The sequence below is a fragment of the Typopeltis vanoorti genome, chromosome 3 (genome assembly GCF_054136105.1).
Source record: "Typopeltis vanoorti isolate ZY-2024b chromosome 3, IOZ_Tvanoo_1.0, whole genome shotgun sequence".
NCBI classification, from domain to species: domain Eukaryota; kingdom Metazoa; phylum Arthropoda; class Arachnida; order Uropygi; family Thelyphonidae; genus Typopeltis; species Typopeltis vanoorti.
Window position 1 is genome coordinate 144,515,612 of NC_143551.1, and position 17,736 is coordinate 144,533,347.

The 17,736-nt window shown below is 35.0% G+C and overlaps 1 protein-coding gene across 2 annotated transcripts in view; it reads left to right on the forward strand.

Moving 5' to 3' along the window:
* Nucleotides 1-17,073: 17,073 nt before the first annotated feature.
* The window catches only part of LOC150108631 (RING finger protein 11-like), a 38,899-nt gene continuing 38,236 nt past the window's right edge, over nucleotides 17,074-17,736 (forward strand). The window contains exon 1 of one of the 2 annotated variants that reach the window (XM_090416090.1): nucleotides 17,074-17,092. The gene's annotated coding sequence lies outside the window, so the exon portion shown is untranslated. Of the gene's footprint in view, nucleotides 17,217-17,736 lie in introns of both variants that reach the window. The other variant, XM_090416089.1, reaches the window with a different exon arrangement.

The window sequence follows — 17,736 nt, forward strand, 5'->3', positions numbered from 1 at the left end:
AAGTTAAATATTTTGTATTATATTATATATACGAGTATATATATAAGCTTCAGTGTTTTTTCTTTCTTTTATAATGTCACCTGATGAAGGCTGTTACAAGCTGAAATTAGTCGTGTTTTTATTTTAAAACGTTTTTTACTTAAATCTCGGTTCTAGTCATTCAATTCTTTCATATATACACACACTCAGGTCTCTTGTTATGCGGTACACGCCCACAGATACGAGACCTTTCGACACTTCTGCGCATGTCAACAGAAGGAGAATCCATTCTGATAATAGGGTAATCCAGAGTTTCCAAACTTTTCCTACAACGGAAAACTTCATAAATCCTGAAAATTTCATGCAACACCTTGGTTATTTTGTAATGTATAATGTATTCATTAATAATTAATTGTTAATTTAGCTGATTTTTTATTAATTAATATTAATAATTAAATTTGGCCCAATGGAGAAAATAAAGCAAAGAAAAGTAATTTCTTTGGAAATGAAAATTGCAATTTTAGATCGTTTAGCAAAAGGAGACGGATCTACGGTGATTGGTAAACAATCGGAGCCGTCTACGTCTGCTTCCTAGGCTGATGAAGAATTTTTGGCTAGCAAAGGGTAGTAAACTGGATTTTTAAAAAGGAATGCACTTCATAACGTGAAGACCACAGGCGAGGTTACAGCAGCAGATAAAGAAGCAGCCAAAAATTTTCAAGGTAAGTTAGCCAAAATTATTGAAGATGGTGGATATTGTCCCGATCAATGCATCAGGTGATCGAATGTTGAACCCCCCTAGTAAATCGATTTCTAAGATCACATGCTCTAAAAGGCAAAGACCTAAAATAGCTGCAGATACATTGGATGGCTAATAGAAAGGGCTGTGTAACAACCGCTGTATTTAAAGCAATTATTGAACCATTGTACTGAATGGTTAAATAATTGCTTTATTTATACGAGAAGTGGAAACATATAAGAAGCAAAAACCTCGATTTTAAAGTTTTATTAATTGTTCATAATGCACCAAGTCATCTGCATTTAGAACATCCAAATGTGCAGGTAGTGTTTTTTCCACCCAATACAACGCATTATTCAGCCATTAGATCAAGGCATGATTGCTACTTTTAAAAAATATTAGGTTATGCACAGTTTTTCAATTTATATTGGATAAACTAGAAAATGAATCATTAACAGTAACTGACGTTTGGGGAGAAAAAAAAGTATATTTTGGACTGCTTAATCATATTGCATCTGTTATTGCTGAAATAAGACCACAAACTTGAAATGCTTGCTTGAAAGCAGCTTGGCCTAGATGTATTGCAACTATGCAAACAGCTACATTATCAGCTGAAATCATTACATTGGCACATGAAATTGGTGGAGGTTTTGATACATTTAACCAGAAGACGAATTGCTTGTGGATAATGCCTTAAGTGGCGATGATATTATTGGATATCGTCGAAGATCCAGAAAACGATAGTGAAGCCGAAGAAAAACCTCAATGTAAATTCAATTCGAGGTCTTGAACCGTGCAATAAATTGGAAAATCGTTTTCTTGTTAATGACACAAATTCTGAACGAGCCTTTAAATACCAACGTGAGCTGAAGAACTGTATGTCTGTGGATCGCGAGCTGTATAAAAAATTAGTGAAATCATCATCGCAAAGTTTAATCACTGGTTACATTGTCACTAACTGTGAAGAACCATTGGCTTTACTATACAAATTTGATGCGCTGTCTATCTCTTCTGGTGATGAAAGTGATTTTGCACCAGTTCGCAAACGTTTCCGAATATTGTCTAATAGCGATGATAATTCTGATGACAAAATGTTAAAAAAAAATGTTACTGTACTTTTCAATAAAATTAAATGAATAAAGCTTTAAAACAAACTTAGGCATTCTTATTTTTCTGAATTTTCATAAACTTTTTTATGCGATTTTAGGTTTATTTTAATTCATTGCTTCGGTTTCATGCCGTTTTGAAAAATTATGGAACTTATCCCTGATTTTTTCAACGTAAGTTAGGCTTTTTTTGTGCGATTTTTTATATGCTGTTTTCTGTGGAACATATCTACCGCATAAAAAGAGACCTGACTGTATATAATCTACATTTTTTTCCCCCCAAAGAATAGACGAGGCTGTTTACTTTAGCTAACCTGGGAACCAAGCTCCGCCCTTATCCAATCTTGCTAGCTTACCCATGACTCGGTTATTTTAATTGGCATGTGGGGAAGAGAGTACAACTACTGCCATCTTGTCCCTAATGCTAAATTTGTCTAAAATTATGTGAAATTTGATAGTCGATTTCTTCACATGCCGTATTAAAAACCCAAAGTTCTGGGAGGGGAAAATGCTACAACTTGCTTGTTCAAGAGATCAGCTCAGAAACTTGTTTAAGTAAGGTTTATAAAGTTCTAGTGTGCGATTAGGATCGAACTTAAAACGGTCTTTGAGCTGCCTAACACTATAGAGGCAAATGTCATTTCTACTGGCCTACACACACACACGATCCGACAAATGTAAAATCATACTCGTCGAAGACCTTGGCTGTCCCTCATTGTTTAAAGATGTACCCAGTAAATCGATACGAGTTTCATAAAGGGATTAATGGTGATAGATCGTTGTGTGTAGAGTATTTTCTTTGTGTGAGAACCATTCCCACTCTGGTATAATAGATGCATAGCCTTGGTTTGAGCTAAAGTTTGGGGAAATTATGGCATGACAGTTTTGATTTTGATGTTGCAGTGGGTTTCAACTGGGTTTTCCCAAGGGAGAAGACAACTGGTTGGGCAGAACTGACACCGACTGTACTCTGCAAGGGACTAGAAAGCATGCCATTTGTATATATTAGGTGAGTGTTCTTAATTTTGGCTTCTTCAGTTGCCTGTGTCAGTTGTAGACACAAGCCATGGGTATTCTGAATTTTCTTATTCTACCTTAACATATACGTGCTGATATTTAAATAAGGAAAATGGATACGCGTTGGTTTGACCAACAAAAGAAAGAGTACAAGGCCCATTGACTTCCTCATTTACCACCAAAGAACATGGAGTTGAGACTAACTGAGAATGATCTTAGGAAATGGAGGAAATTATTTCCTAAGTTTTGAGTGGAGGTATCACGGCTGGACGTGGAATGATATTGGTTAGAGAAATTTTTATTGTGTTGGAAAAATGAAGAGTGTTGACGTATTTTTGTTCGAGTGTTCATACAAATTCATCTGTATCTCTTTTAATTTGTTCAGTTAAAAAGAGGAAACCAGTTATAGTTGCAGATATTAAAATCATTTTGAAATTTAGGGAGTGGAAGGGAGCAAATTAAAGTCATAAAATGGGACAAGAAAACTATTCCATGCAAAATAAGTACATCCTAGATGTGAAGTTGTTTGGCATTCTTTGCTATGAAAATCATCCACTCCTTGGAAAGAAATCAACGGACACCGTAGTGTGATGAACAAAGAGCCATGGCGCCCACCTCAATACACCTCCAAATCAAAAAATTAGAATAATCAAAGAAAATGTGTGAATGATTTGCAATTCTAATCTAATTTATTGTATAGAAAATTATTACCAAATATGAATTAGTATCATCTAAATCTACATAATTTGTAGGTTTATAACAATCTAAATACATAAGAATGTAATATAAATTAGAAGAAAACTGCTATTTGAAAACATTCACAAAATTAGAATAATGCTTCAAAATATTAGAATAATGAGAAAATAAATGCTCAAAAATTACAAAGGAGGAAAGAACAGGGTAATTATACTTTATCATCCTCCTTAGCTTTTATGACCGTTCGTAAACGGTTGGGTATATTATTTACTAGCGGTTCACAGCTTTTTTTTTTTTTTATAGATAGATTAAAAAAAAAAAAACATGCCTAGGGCTAAAAACGGCCTCGCCTACTCCCTATATACGAGAATAAAAAGTCGTTAGCCGCTAGCTGATTTTTTTTTTTTTTTTCCTTCTGATACGTGGTCTGCAGATTAGAAACAGTTCATTTTTGTCTCTTGAGGAAACTTCTTCGATGCGTTTTTTCATAATCTCCCACAAATGATGAATGGTGTTTAAATTTGGTGAGTTTCCCGGCGAAGGAATTACATTCATCTGCCTTCTTTGTGCCATCTACACCTCCTCAAAAAATTAAAATAATCAAAGAAAGCGTGTTGGATGGTTTGCAATTCTAATTTATTAATTAATTCCTTGGCTTGAAAATCCCCAGAATTAAACACCATTGAGAATTTGTTGTATTTATGAAGAAACGTATTCAAGAAGTTGCCCCAAGAGACAAAAATGAACTTGTTTCTAGTCTGCAGACCATGTGGGCATGTTTAGATTTTTTTTTTTTTAATATTGTGAACTGCTAGTGAACAGTCATAAAAGTTAAGGGGAATGAAACAAAGTACAGGGTGTCCACAGTGAACCTCCCTACTTTCAAAGAACGGTAAAAAAAAAATAATTGAAATGCGGAAATATGTAAGGTTTGGATTCTTCAAAGGTTTCAGAGACAATTTCGTCCGGAATTTCTTTCACAAAAACTTGATTTAGACACCATGGTCCATACACTTAAGTAGCAGTAACAAGTTGATACCAGGGAGGTCAAATGTGGACACCCTGTACTAATTGTTATATTGTATGCCTTTGACTGTAATTTTTGTATATTTATTTTGGTATTATTCTAATATTTTTAACCATTAAAAATTATTCTAATTTTATGAATGTTATTATGAAATTTCATAATAACATTGAATTTTATGAAAAAAAATTTTTCTTATAATTTGTATTACAATTTTATGTATTTACATTATTATTATACTGGCACCTCCATGGAGTCCGAAGACTCATCATATTACATAATTTAATCATGTAAACTCGTGTATATAATCTACAACTTACCTCGCTTTAGGTATTATATCTGGGAAAATTCTCATTTTACTCCTCTAAGTAACTATTATTGTTATGGCTATATTGCCTACTTTCGTTTAGGAATGCCCTTTTTTTTTCACAATGTCATTGGCTTTTTACTTTAACCTTAGGGCATTACTGATGTGTTATGAAAACCGATATATGAAAAGTAATATAGGAGGAAAGTTCGGATGTCCCCTCGGTTAGCTTAGTGGCTTTGCGCTTCGCAACCATATGCTTTGGGAAGGCACGTCCTAGGTTCGATTCCTGTCCAAGACGTGATGAGCTTAAGGATCTTCTTCAACCATAGACAAGGTAGCCGGTCTTGGGCGTGGACAGCAGCGTTTTTTCCGCCAGTTTATCTGAAGTTTTTCATCCCATAAGCAGGCAAACCGGCCCCGTGAACACATGCAGCAAGGAGTGACGAACCGTCCGTATTAATTTCGTCGTGAAATCCTCATTAGGGGACTCTATGTCATTAAGGGATGGGTAAGATCAATGAATCAAAATTCGGACATACCTTTTTTTTAATGTTGTTGGCTGTCTCCTTATCCCTATGCATTCATCTGCAGTTAAGCTGTTAAAAGAAGGGTTTGGGAAAAGGGGGTTTAAGCAATGTGGGAGAATTTTTTCAAAAAACCCGGGTTTTTTATATGTATAATATTATTAAGGGCGGGCAGAGAGTGCTTTAGGAGGAGGGGGGTGAGAGAAGGGTTTGAAATATAAACTGTTGTTTGGGAGAGAAGAAGGGTGGATGGGAAAAGGTCAGGAATTGGGGGGGGGAGAGATTTTGTTGTTGCTACTTGATATTTGGTAATATTTTTTTCTATGCAATAAATTAGAATTGCAAATCATTTCAATACATTTTCTTTGATTATTCTAATTTTTACTTCGGAGGTTAAGATGTAAGACCTCCTTTCTCTGATGAATACAGCAATCCTAGGGAGCATACTTTCCACAAAAGATCAATGAAAATTTTGGGCTGTTCTTCCCGTAGGCATGGATAGCCAAAGGATAACCACCATGAAAATGAGAAGGTGAAAGTTATCCCGTAGAAAAGGAAATGTAAACAATCTTATGGTCTGAGTTGCCAAAAAAAAAAAAACAATAATAATAATAATAATCTAAATTACTAAGAGAAAAGCTACAACTAAGTTACCACTGACAAAAACTGATTTTTAAGAGAAATGGCATGTTCTGTGAGTGTTGAGAATTATCTGGTATAATTTACCTGTAGTAAATATTCGCACTTCTTCCAGCCTTATCGTTGAAGTTAGAGAAAGGTAGACTTGTATTAAATTCCTCAAGGATTATCTCACTCACTGAGAATTAGACTGCACATGTAGCTTCAGAAATGAAGAGATCGGGGTGATTATCATTATTTGGAGAGTTATTGACCGTAGACTAATGCGATAATTTCAAATATCAAGATCTTTTTAAGGAATTAACCGCGATAGAGATAGGGTAGACGGTAGATGCTGAGGTCTACCAATTGAAATGTATATATTAAAGAATCCAGTTTAGATGAATGTAGTAGTGCATTTCTTTATATTTTTGATGTCACCAATATTTGAGATGTTGATATACAGGGTTGGCGGAAGCGGGCGTCGAGGCATGGGTCATAAGTTCATTTTTTAGAAACAAATTTTTATCATAAAAACAAAACATTCTTAGAATGATCAATATTAAAATAAATAAGGCCGGATACACCGAATAAAAATTTTTAAAAAATTGTATATTTCCGGCTGTTTACAATTTTGCAGCGAGAGCAGGCTAAATGCTTGCCTCCATAATCTAAAGTGAAATGGTGAACGGTTTTTATGCACAGAAACTAATTTTCGTACAAAACATTTGTTGCTACGTAACTAGTCATATGGTACTGTAAAAACTCGATTGTAGCTTAAATATTCCAAATCACATTACATTCGATTGTTTACTTAGGTTAAGTCCCATGTGAATATTGTAAAAATAAACTTTGTTTTTCTCTGAATAGTTTGTTTTAGATGTTATTGTAAATAACACTCTGGAAGTTAACTGTATATACTGCTTTAATAAGAATATGTTAGAGTGTTAAAAACAAAGGCTATGTTTATATCGCCGAAGCTGCATGTAATAGATCTACATGGCGGCATTAGAAAGATTGTTATTAAAATTTGTTTGTATGAGAAAGGCTTGCAGGCTCTAAGTGTAAACATCTGCTAAGTCAATCAGAAAGGTTCAAACAACTTTCCGATGGCCGGCAACTTACAATTAAAAGAAAGCGGAGGAGAACAAACGGTGTGCCGAATTTGAAAGTTAAGATGAAAAAATCATACTGATTCTTTGGGGGTTGCCAAACTTCATGCATGGTCTCAGAGGAGGTATAATAAAAAGGGACTGAAGCAAACAGAAAGGGCTGCACGGATCCATAGATTGTTGCAGAAGTAGAGGGACCACGGTTCGACGTCCACAGAGAGACAGGAGAGGCTGCCTGGTTCCAGACGCTGTCAAAGAGGAGGCAGCTCGGTTCCAGACATTGCTAAAGCTGCCCAATTCCAGACATCGTCAGAGAGCATCCCAGATCCAGACGTTGGTTGAGAGAGGAGTTTTCTGATTCCAGAAAGGAGCTTCTCGGTTCGAGACGTCGCTAGAGAGAAACGACTTCTAGGCCACGACAGGGCTTTCAAATTGCGAAAGGAGAAGTCCCAAACGCCGAAAAAGAGAAAAGTTTCCAGTCCAGAGAGATCCTGATTGACAGTTGACAACAGTTTCATTTTTCTTCGAGGCGGCATTTTCAGTTTCTTAGAGGCGGCAATTCAAGCTACTTGAGACGGCAGTCGTCTAGGCATTTTCAGCGAGCCCAAGTAGAGGAGAAAAGGCAAGGTAAATTTCCCGAAGTTCCTTCGCTCGTAACTTTTTCTTTTCAGTAGGAGAATAACATTTTTCCGGAACTGTACGAGTCCCGCTATATTTCCAATTGATATAGCTGAAGCCAAAATTCCAGATGATGATCTGAAATGAAAGAATTGCCATAGAACTTTTAGTGAAAGACTTTTGACCAATTGTGGGATACAGAGCCTTTGTAAGTTCAAAACTTTTATATAATTCCTCTTATAGTTGTATTTGAAAGACTTTTAAGATATATGTTTAATAAGGTTCAGAAGTCTCCTTAAGAGAATCGATTGGCATGTTAGAAGTTGATATCAAATGTGTAAAGATAACTTAACAGAGAGATTTAGGTAACGTCTTTGTGAGTAAGCTTGGAGTTTAATAAGTAAAATTTGTAAACTGAGAGTAGATAATTTTTGTGTTAAAGAAAGTATTTTAAAGTTGAAGAAAAAAGGTTCTAAATTTTGCTAAAGAGTTTTTATAGAAGGATAGAGAAAGCAATCTCCCTAATGTTTAAATTCGTGTACATTTCATAGTAATGTAAATAAATGGTATTTCACTTTCTTGTAAACATAGCACGTAATGATATAAACAAGAGAGAGATTCTGAGAGAGAGAAAGCGCGCACAGCTATATTAGAATAACAGAGAATAAAGTATAAAGTAAAGAAAAAAGACATCACAAGTAATTAATAGAAATTACAAGTATACAAAGTTAAAATAATAATAAAATGTTACAATGTTGCAGTAATGACAGGATAGCAACAGTAGATTTATAACAGTACGCATCTCAATAGGCTACTGATAGTAGCGCAGTGCAGACTATTGTTTCGTCTCTGTGTCCTGTTGTGTAATAATTTCTTGTGGGTATAAAATAGAAATGGAATCAAAATTTTTAAAAAAAAGTTATCTGGTGCACAAAATCGTAAGCGTCATGCTGCGAAAGAAGCAGATATTAAGAAACAAACTGGGGCTCTTAATAAATTTGTAAAAATATTAAAATATTCTGATGCAGATTGTAACCAACTCGATGCATCAGAAATCAGAGTTGACGAACTATGCACACCATCCAGTTTGAATAAAAGTAGTATTACAACTGTTGAAACAAGATAACAAGACGCAGGATTTAAGTGAAAAACAGTTAGGAGAAGATTTAGTTGTAGTTGACCATGAAACTAACACATTGTTGGTCTCTGTAAATTTAGAAGATCCAGGTGAATGGGGAAATATTGATGAAAAATTACGAGTTGTTTTAATTGAAATGGGGCCTGTTCAAAAGAAAAATATAATATATCCCAGAGATACATATGGTCGTAAATTTGGCGACACGTATTATAATAGAAAAATAGAAAACTGGGAGCTCGTGCTAAGAACATGGCTCATTTATTCCGAAACTTTAAATTCTGTTTTTTGCTTTTCTTGCAAACGTTTCGCACTTACTGAATCAAGTAGTCTTGTAGAAGGTTATAACAATTGGAGAAATGTAAGTACAACTTTGCATAGACATGAGAATAGTTTAACTCACATGAAAAATTTCTTAAAATGGAAGGAACTTGATAAAAATTTAAAAAACAAAACTACTATTGATTGCCAGACTCAAAGCATGTATGAAATGAATAAGAAACATTGGACGAGTGTTTTAGAACGCTTGATTGAAATTATAAAATTCCTTAGTAGCCAAAATTTAGCTTTTCGCGGATCATCTGATAAATTATATGAAAGGAATAACGGCAATTTTTTAAAATTAGTCGAACTGTTTGCGAAGTTTGATCCCGTTATGGAACATCATGTTGAAAGGGCCCTACAAGGAAACAATAGAGTACATTATTTGAGTAAAGACAGTCAAAATGAAATATTGGAAACTTTAAGTAATGCAATGAGGGATATAATTTTATTATCAATTCGAAAATCTAAACATTATTCCATAATTTTAGACTGCACACCTGATGCAAGTAAAACAGAACAAATGACCATTATTGTTCGTTTTGTTTCGTGTGACAATAGAATTGTCAAGATCAGGGAAAACTTTTTAGGTTTCGCAGATATATCAGATTCCACAGGACGTGGTGTATGTGCAACAATAATAGAACAACTGGAAAAATGGAACATCCCCATTGAAGACATGCGAGGTTAAGGGCATGACAATGGGGCAAATATGAAAGGGAAAAAATATGGGCTCCAAAATTTGCTTTTGAACAAAAATCCTCGGGCTTTTTGCGTGCCATGTGCTGCTCTTACTCTAAATTTAATCATTAAATGCAGCCAAAGTGAATATAGATACAATTAGTTTCTTTGCAATTATTCAAGAAATATATAATTTCTTTTCATTCTCTTACAAATGTTGGGTAATCCTTTTAAAGTTCGTAAAAAATTTAACATTGAAACAGCCATCAGAAAAGCGATGGGAAAGTAAAATTAATGCTATCCGCCCTCTACGATATCAGTTAGGAGAAATTTACGATGCACTTTTTGAAATTTTAAATAATGAAAATTTTAACCACGCTACCGGCCAGATCGTATATATACATCCAGGTTACCATGGATGCGAAGTGCATATTAAAATTATAATACCATTGATATTACATTGCAATTTATGATGGATACGAAGCTTTTGAGGGTGCGTATTTGATCTTTAATGACCGGTAAGGTGGTTAATGAAGAAACTCAGTATGAAGCACAAACATTATGTGCTAAAATGAAGGACTACAAATTTATTTGTTCTCTTATAATTTGGCATGATTTACTTAACAGAATAAAGCCTGTGAATGAAATGCTTCAAGAAAAAAAATGAACATTATACTTGCTTTGGAATCTATCGAAAACTTAAAAATATTCTTACAAGAGTATCGATCAGATACAAATTTTAAAGAAGTTCTAAAAACGGCAAAAAAGAGGTGGATGGAGAACAAGAATTTAAAACTGGTACGGAAGTTCGACGACGAAAGAAGACACGACATTTTGACTACGAGCTTCATGACAAAACGCCACAATCGCCAGAAGATAAATTTAGAGTGAATGTGTTTTATACACTTCTAGACGTTGCAATGTGTTCGTTAATAGAACGTTTTGAACAACTAAAAACATATTATGATAATTTCAGTTTCTTGTATAGATTACTACCAATTAATAACGAAGATTTACGAAAAAATTGTGACGATTTAGAGATTCTCTTGATGGACGGCCATAGAACTATATGACGAGTTATGTGCTTTCCGGGATATTTTTCGAAAGGATAATTTAAATATTCAAAACCCTTTCGATATTCTTAATTTTATTGTGTCCAATAATTTATCTTTTCCTAACTTTTCAATTGCTTTAAGAATACTATTAAACCTTACCTGTTAGTGTAGCGAGCGGTAAACGTTCCTTTTCCAAGTTGAAATTGCTTAAAACCTACTTAAGAACAAGAAAGGCTTGTTTGTTTGGCGTTAATAGCTATTGAAAATGATGTATGTGCGGAATTAGACGTTAAGACCATTATTTCTAATTTGGTGAATATGAAATCAAGAACCCTAAAATTTTAATTAAAAAATTTCAAGTATATTTATGTAATTTAATTTATTTTCTGTTATTCTGTAAAGATTTTTTAATACTTTTATTAATATTAATAAAATGTTCTAATTATTATTTCTGAAGTATTTTCTCATCTATCCTGAGTTTCTTTTATTTTTCTAAAAGATAGTTCCACTTATAAAAATTATTAAAAAAAAATTTACAACTTACTAAGAATTTAGTAAAATGCAATAATTTTTTAAACTTTAGTTCAAATAAATTTTAAACTTTAATTAAAATTCATTTAATTTTGTTAGCGATTCGGGTCGGTGAGAAGGCTTAAATCCCTGTATCATTATATTCAACGATTAAAGTGAAGTGGCTTTAAAAAAATTTCCTTTAACTTTTGAGAATGTTTGGAATATTCGGGTTTTTAATGATTATCCTGCCTACTCAACACCCCCAGTTCGTTACATTTAGCGAACCAACGTGTGGCTGTTCTGTCAAAATTTATTTAAGAAATTTCAAATAATTAAAATTTTTAATTATCGTAAAAGAACCACACACGCCTGAATCGTTACAGGGGCGCTTAGATAGGCATTGCATGCGGGCGGCAAAGACCCTAGCGCCGGCTCTGTTGATATATGTTCTTTTTTTTTTGTTATATTTTCCTGTTATTTTATGATATTTGTTGTTTTCGATGTTTTTTGATAATTTTATTAATTTATTTTTGTGAATTAATTATTTTTTTTTATGAATTCTACTGTTCACATATAAGGTGGCCATAATCATAGAGAAGGTATTAAGAGCCCTGTAGCGAAAAATATATTGGACGAAATTCTACCAAACATGCCGAAAGGACACACTGGAACATAGGTTTGGATTTACAGAAAAAAAAAGAAAGAAAAAAGTACAAAATTCTGCTACTAGCGGACAACTGGCGCTAAAGTTGCGGAATATTTGCACAATCTCACTGTTTCTACTGACGAGTTGGTGGATATAAGACCGAAACGGATTCGCGTCATTCATATAAGACTGAAGTGCTACGGATTTCACCTTACCAGAACGTGCGTTGCTAGTCAAGCTTTATTGTCAACAACGCCGTTATGCTAATGCTAGGCTTGGAGAATTCCTGGGTTTGAAGGATAGGAGAAGAAGTACAATGACAATAAGAAATCGTAGAAAAATGATTTTACGATTTGAAAATAACAAATCTTTAGCAGTGAAACCAGGATGAGAGAGCAAACAGATTATTCTTCAACAAGTTGACGATGCAACTGCCATCGTGGAACATAGAATGAATAACGCACAAGCACTGCTCTGCCAATATCAAAGCAATTGGATGTGCCATACTCAACTGTTAGAAAATCCTGCGTCAAATTCTGAGATTTTTTATCTACAAAATTTCCCAGACTCAAGTTTGGCTTCATGGTGATGCAGAAACTCGACTGCAGTTTGCTCTGACATTCTTAGCTCGAAAAACTAAGCTCTTAGCTTGTGGAGTGACGAGTATATGACGAACACTACTGTACAATAGCTCATAAAATTGCTGCATTTGAGCTGCGAATAATCCTCATGTGTTACATCAGACCACTTTATACTCACCAAAAGTCAGAGTGGTGTGGTTTCACTGTATCGTTTATTATCGGTCCGTTCTTTTTCGAAGAATTTCGCCCGACAGGTATTGAAAGATGCTGCGCAACTTGTTATCCCGCAACTTGATTCTACAATATTCATGCAGGATGGAGCACCACCTCACATGGGACTGCCGGTAGAGCGAATGCTCCGAAAACACTTCACAGATCACAGAGTGATTAGTCATGCATTTTCCACAGCATGACCACCTCGTTCGGCTGATCTCAACTTCTCTTAATTGCGGGGCCACCTGAGACGTGTTGCGTATGAAGAACATGTTCTTGATTTCGTAACCTTGAAAGACAGAATAATGCAGCATGTGAGGTAAATCAAAGGTCTGTTGCATTCCACTGTAAAAAATACGAACACGAAAATTGATTTGTTGTGTCTCTGGTCATTACTGTTTAATTAATCCGAAGAATGCACTTATAGCGTCAAATGCCCTTGGTGGCAAAATTTTGTACTATATTTTATCTTCTGTAAGAAAAAAAAAAACATGTTCCAGGGTGTACTTACACCAAATTTGGTTGAATGTCGTCCAATACATTTTTCCCTACAGCTTTGAGCACCTTCTCTTTAAATATGGTCACCTTGTATTTTAAATGAATACAAAGAGTTAACTGCAGAGCTGGAGACATAATGCAAATTAGTGATGAAATTTTCATGACTACCCGTTAACCTGACCATGCATGCAATTAATTTTTCTTGCATCCAGAACTTTCTCCAGATACTATATAGTAGAATAAATGGCAGCAGACTTTATTGAAAAACCTGTTCAGAAAATCTCTCAATGTCTAATCATCCTATGTGCTATTCAGCAGGTTCTATCAGACAGAATCGCATAACTGCTGTGTGTCCTTAAATAGAGAAAACTTCCTCATTAGTTAATTAAACTGCGTTAAACATTGAAAAAATCAAAAAATTGAAAGAACAGAGGGAGAAAACAGAATGCAGAGGCCATGAGCAGAGACAATACATGTCACTGCTACTCTTGGTCTACAATAAAAAAAAAAAATTATTATTATTAAAACACGGTACTGTACGCCCAGAGATGCGAGACTCTTCGACACTTATGCGCATGTCAGAAGAAGGAGAAATTCCGTTAATAGGGTAATCAATCCGTCTTGTGAAAGGAACTATTTATTATTACATGTCGGAAAAATAACGTTTCTTTTATGAACATCATAATTTTTAAAGTGGTAACTATTTTGCTTGTATAACAGTTGGAAACTTTTACGTATAAAACACGTGATTTTTCGTGTTGGTGACTAATTTGTGCATTCTTTATTTCTCTCTTGAATTTCTCTTCTTTATTTCTATCTTGAATTGCTCTTCTTGGCACGTTGCCAGACTAGGGTCTCGAATCTGTGGTGGGACAGTAGTGGTGTTTTCATTGATCAATGACGGACATCTATAACATACTGAAATAATTAGCTGGTGTGTGTGTTAAAGTATTTCACTTTTTATTTCAATAGTACCATGTGGAGGGATAGAAAGGGGAAAATATATTCAGAGACATAATTCCTCTCAGTAGTAAATTCATCTTTGGTATCATTACACTACGCTTCTAGAGATAATACTATTATATGTTCGATTCGAATACTGAAATGACGAACATATCATCGACAAGTCATTTTTCGGCTGGTTCTTAAATTAACCCATCTTTGGTTGCGAGTAATGAAATTTTTCCTTTCGTAAACTCGGGTTTTAAACCCGTCAGCTAAGAAAAATTGATTATAAATAGCATATTATCGCAGACAACAATACTAGTTAGAATTTAGGATCAATGAGATAGTGGTGACTGTGTATCAATGGTATCCACGAATTCAGCCATTAGTGACTGCTACAGGTGAGAACCAGCTGCCTGCTGAGTTCAAAAATAGAATAAAAGGATTGAAGATGATTAGTTTTTTTTTTTTTATGTGATTCTCTCATAGCAAAGGTTGTAAGCCTGTGGCACGTTATGAGTGCAAGTGGGCTATGGTATATTCTTTCTCTATTATATATTAAATAAATGAATTAATAATTTATTTATAAGAATTGAGCCTATGTAACTCAGTGAATGTGGCGTTTTCACACCATGTCGCTTGACCGCACGAAGGAAGACTTGCTTTCGAATCAAGTCTGCGACTAGAGGAAATTTTCCTAAGCCTTTTTTCGACCCTTCCCTAGTTAGTCGATCTCTGAAACGGGAAAGCGGGTTTTTTCTCCTGGAAACTCGGGTTTTTCGTGCCTAAACTCAAGAACATCGACAGTAGAACCCACATTATTTCGCACATTAAATATATTGTGTTAGGGTTAGGGACCACGAGATGGCGGCACTTATTGAGCCGTCTCTCTTCACTGCATTCTGCTTAATTAGTGATAGCCTTTGGCCAGCTATCTCTGATTGGCTGCCAGTGGAGATTGAACTGCCCACTCAGTCTCCAAAAAGTTAGATAGGGCTAAACGCTTCGCCTACTCCCAAATGATTTTTTTATAAGAATTGGAGTGATGGCAACACTTGTTTGCCGATCTTTTCATTGGTGGCCACCTATAATTAGTGATAGCCATGGGCAAGCTATCTGTCATTGGCTACCAATGGAGATTGAACTGCCGACTCATTCTCCAAAAGCTACATTGGGTTAAAAAGCCTCGTATACTCCCCATAAGGGAATAAAAGGCATTAGCTTATTATTCGTTTATATATAGATAAAATAGATATAGATGTTTGCTGATTTCATGTGTTCATAGATATACAATGCTTGAAAGAAGTCAGTGGACACCATTGAAGAACAAACAGCCATGGTATCCACCTTAATGTGATTAGGACCACCTTTCGCTGCGATGAATGCAGCAATCCTAAGCGGCATAATTTCACAAACGTACGACAGCGATCAATGAAAATTTTGGACCATTCTTTTTAAAAGCATGTAGTGAGGTCGTGGATTATTCTGGGAAGGACGTCACTTGACCTCACTCTACGCCCCAGTTCATCCTACAGACGTTCATTAGGGCTGAAATCAGTGCTTTGTAGAGGCCAGGCAAGTGTGGTGATGTTTATGTACACAATCCATACAATTACAATTATATAATTATGTATAAACAATGAATATTTTGTGTCCTTTGAGGCTACGCAAGAAAGGTAAAGAAACACTGAATGCCTGTAGTTCAAGGCATTTGTTGGCTACCAAATGACAAGTTGAGTCATATGGAAATTGATATCAGATTCGTTGATTGGATTTTGATTGGGTCTCTGATTCATATGGAAATGAATATCAGATACATGGATTGGATGGTGATTGGGTCTCTGATAGATATCAGAGTTGTATATGGGGGAGCAGTATCAGGGAATAGGAAGATCACAAGTGGACTTTCACAGGTTCAGTCTTGGGACCTTTGCTGTTTAATCTTTATGTCAATGATATTCTCACAGTACTATTAGGAAGATGTTGCGAAGCTTGGGAGGGTTATTAGTAATAGTGTTTTGGTTCTTCAAGAGAATTTGAATAAGCTGAAAGGTGGCTAAAAGGCATATGGATGCTATTTTAATGCAACTAAACGTAAGGTTTTAAAATTGAGATTCAAAAAAAGGGATGCTTCATACCTACTTGATGGAGTCATACTGGAAGCAGTGTGGGAAGAAATGGATCTTGGTGTGATTTGTGGATGGCGATTTAAAGTTCTGGGGACATATTGCAAAGGTTGTGAAGACATCTCAGAGAATTGCAGCAATGTTGAGGAGAACATTGGATACAAGAGATAAAAGTGTGCCTGTCCCATTGTATAAAGCTTTGATCAGACCACATGGATTTCTGTGCTCAGATCTGGTCACCAGAATGTGAAGGGAATTAAGTAACCTTGGAGTGTGTGAAGAGATGGATGACAAAAATGATGTCAGAACTGTACAACATTTATTATGAGCATAAACTGAGTTCGGGAGTTTTGAGTGAGGACAGACTAGGCTTGCAGACTGAAGAGTTTGGTGGATAGACAAGGACCATCCCTGGAAATTGCAAACTGTGGTGAGTAAAGGATAAGAAGTACCAGTTTTTTGCATGGAGAGTAGTAGGAGCATGGAAAATAAAAATAACTTTTATAAACCTTAATATAGGTTTTCAGTTTTGTTGTTATTATAAATGCTCGTTTTACTTTTTATATGAGGTCGCTAGTATCTAATGAAAACAGTTTACACGTGATTTGCGTTTGTCAATGTGGAATGTAGAAATGGTATGCGTGGCTTTCGTAGCTTGCTTATTGGATTAAATGAGAAGAACATTTGTACAAACGTATTATAAGCATTGCGTTTTGTTTAATTGGTTCCCAATTTAGCGTGCAGTTAGAATGCAGTTCAGTGAGTGTTCATGCATGCATATATCTTGCTTTATGATTTTTTTTTTTTATATAACTCTTTAACTTTCAGACTATATTCATGCTCATGTACAAGTTCACCACAAATTAGAATAATGTTTGTTAATTGAAATTATTACCCAAATGTACATACGCGCGATACTGGTGACGAAATGCGACCTTAATTTATTGCTAGTTAATAGGATGTATTTACTTCCACAAATCCAGCGCAGATTTCGAAAAATTATCCCTTCTCCCCAAAGTATTAGCACATGCAGAACAACAGAAAATTAAATTAGTCTTAATGTTTTTCTTTTCTGCACATACTTCATATTCCTGAAAGAAGCTTTGTCTCTTCCGTCAGATAATATTCTAGATGTGCATACAGTTGGATTGTATGCGTGGAAATTTATTTCCATCAAAAGTGAGAGATGTAAGACGACATGTTTTCGTATATTAATCGCAATGCTTTTTTTTTTTTCATTTAGAATGTAGGACAGAAAGCATGTAGTAGAGGTGAGAAG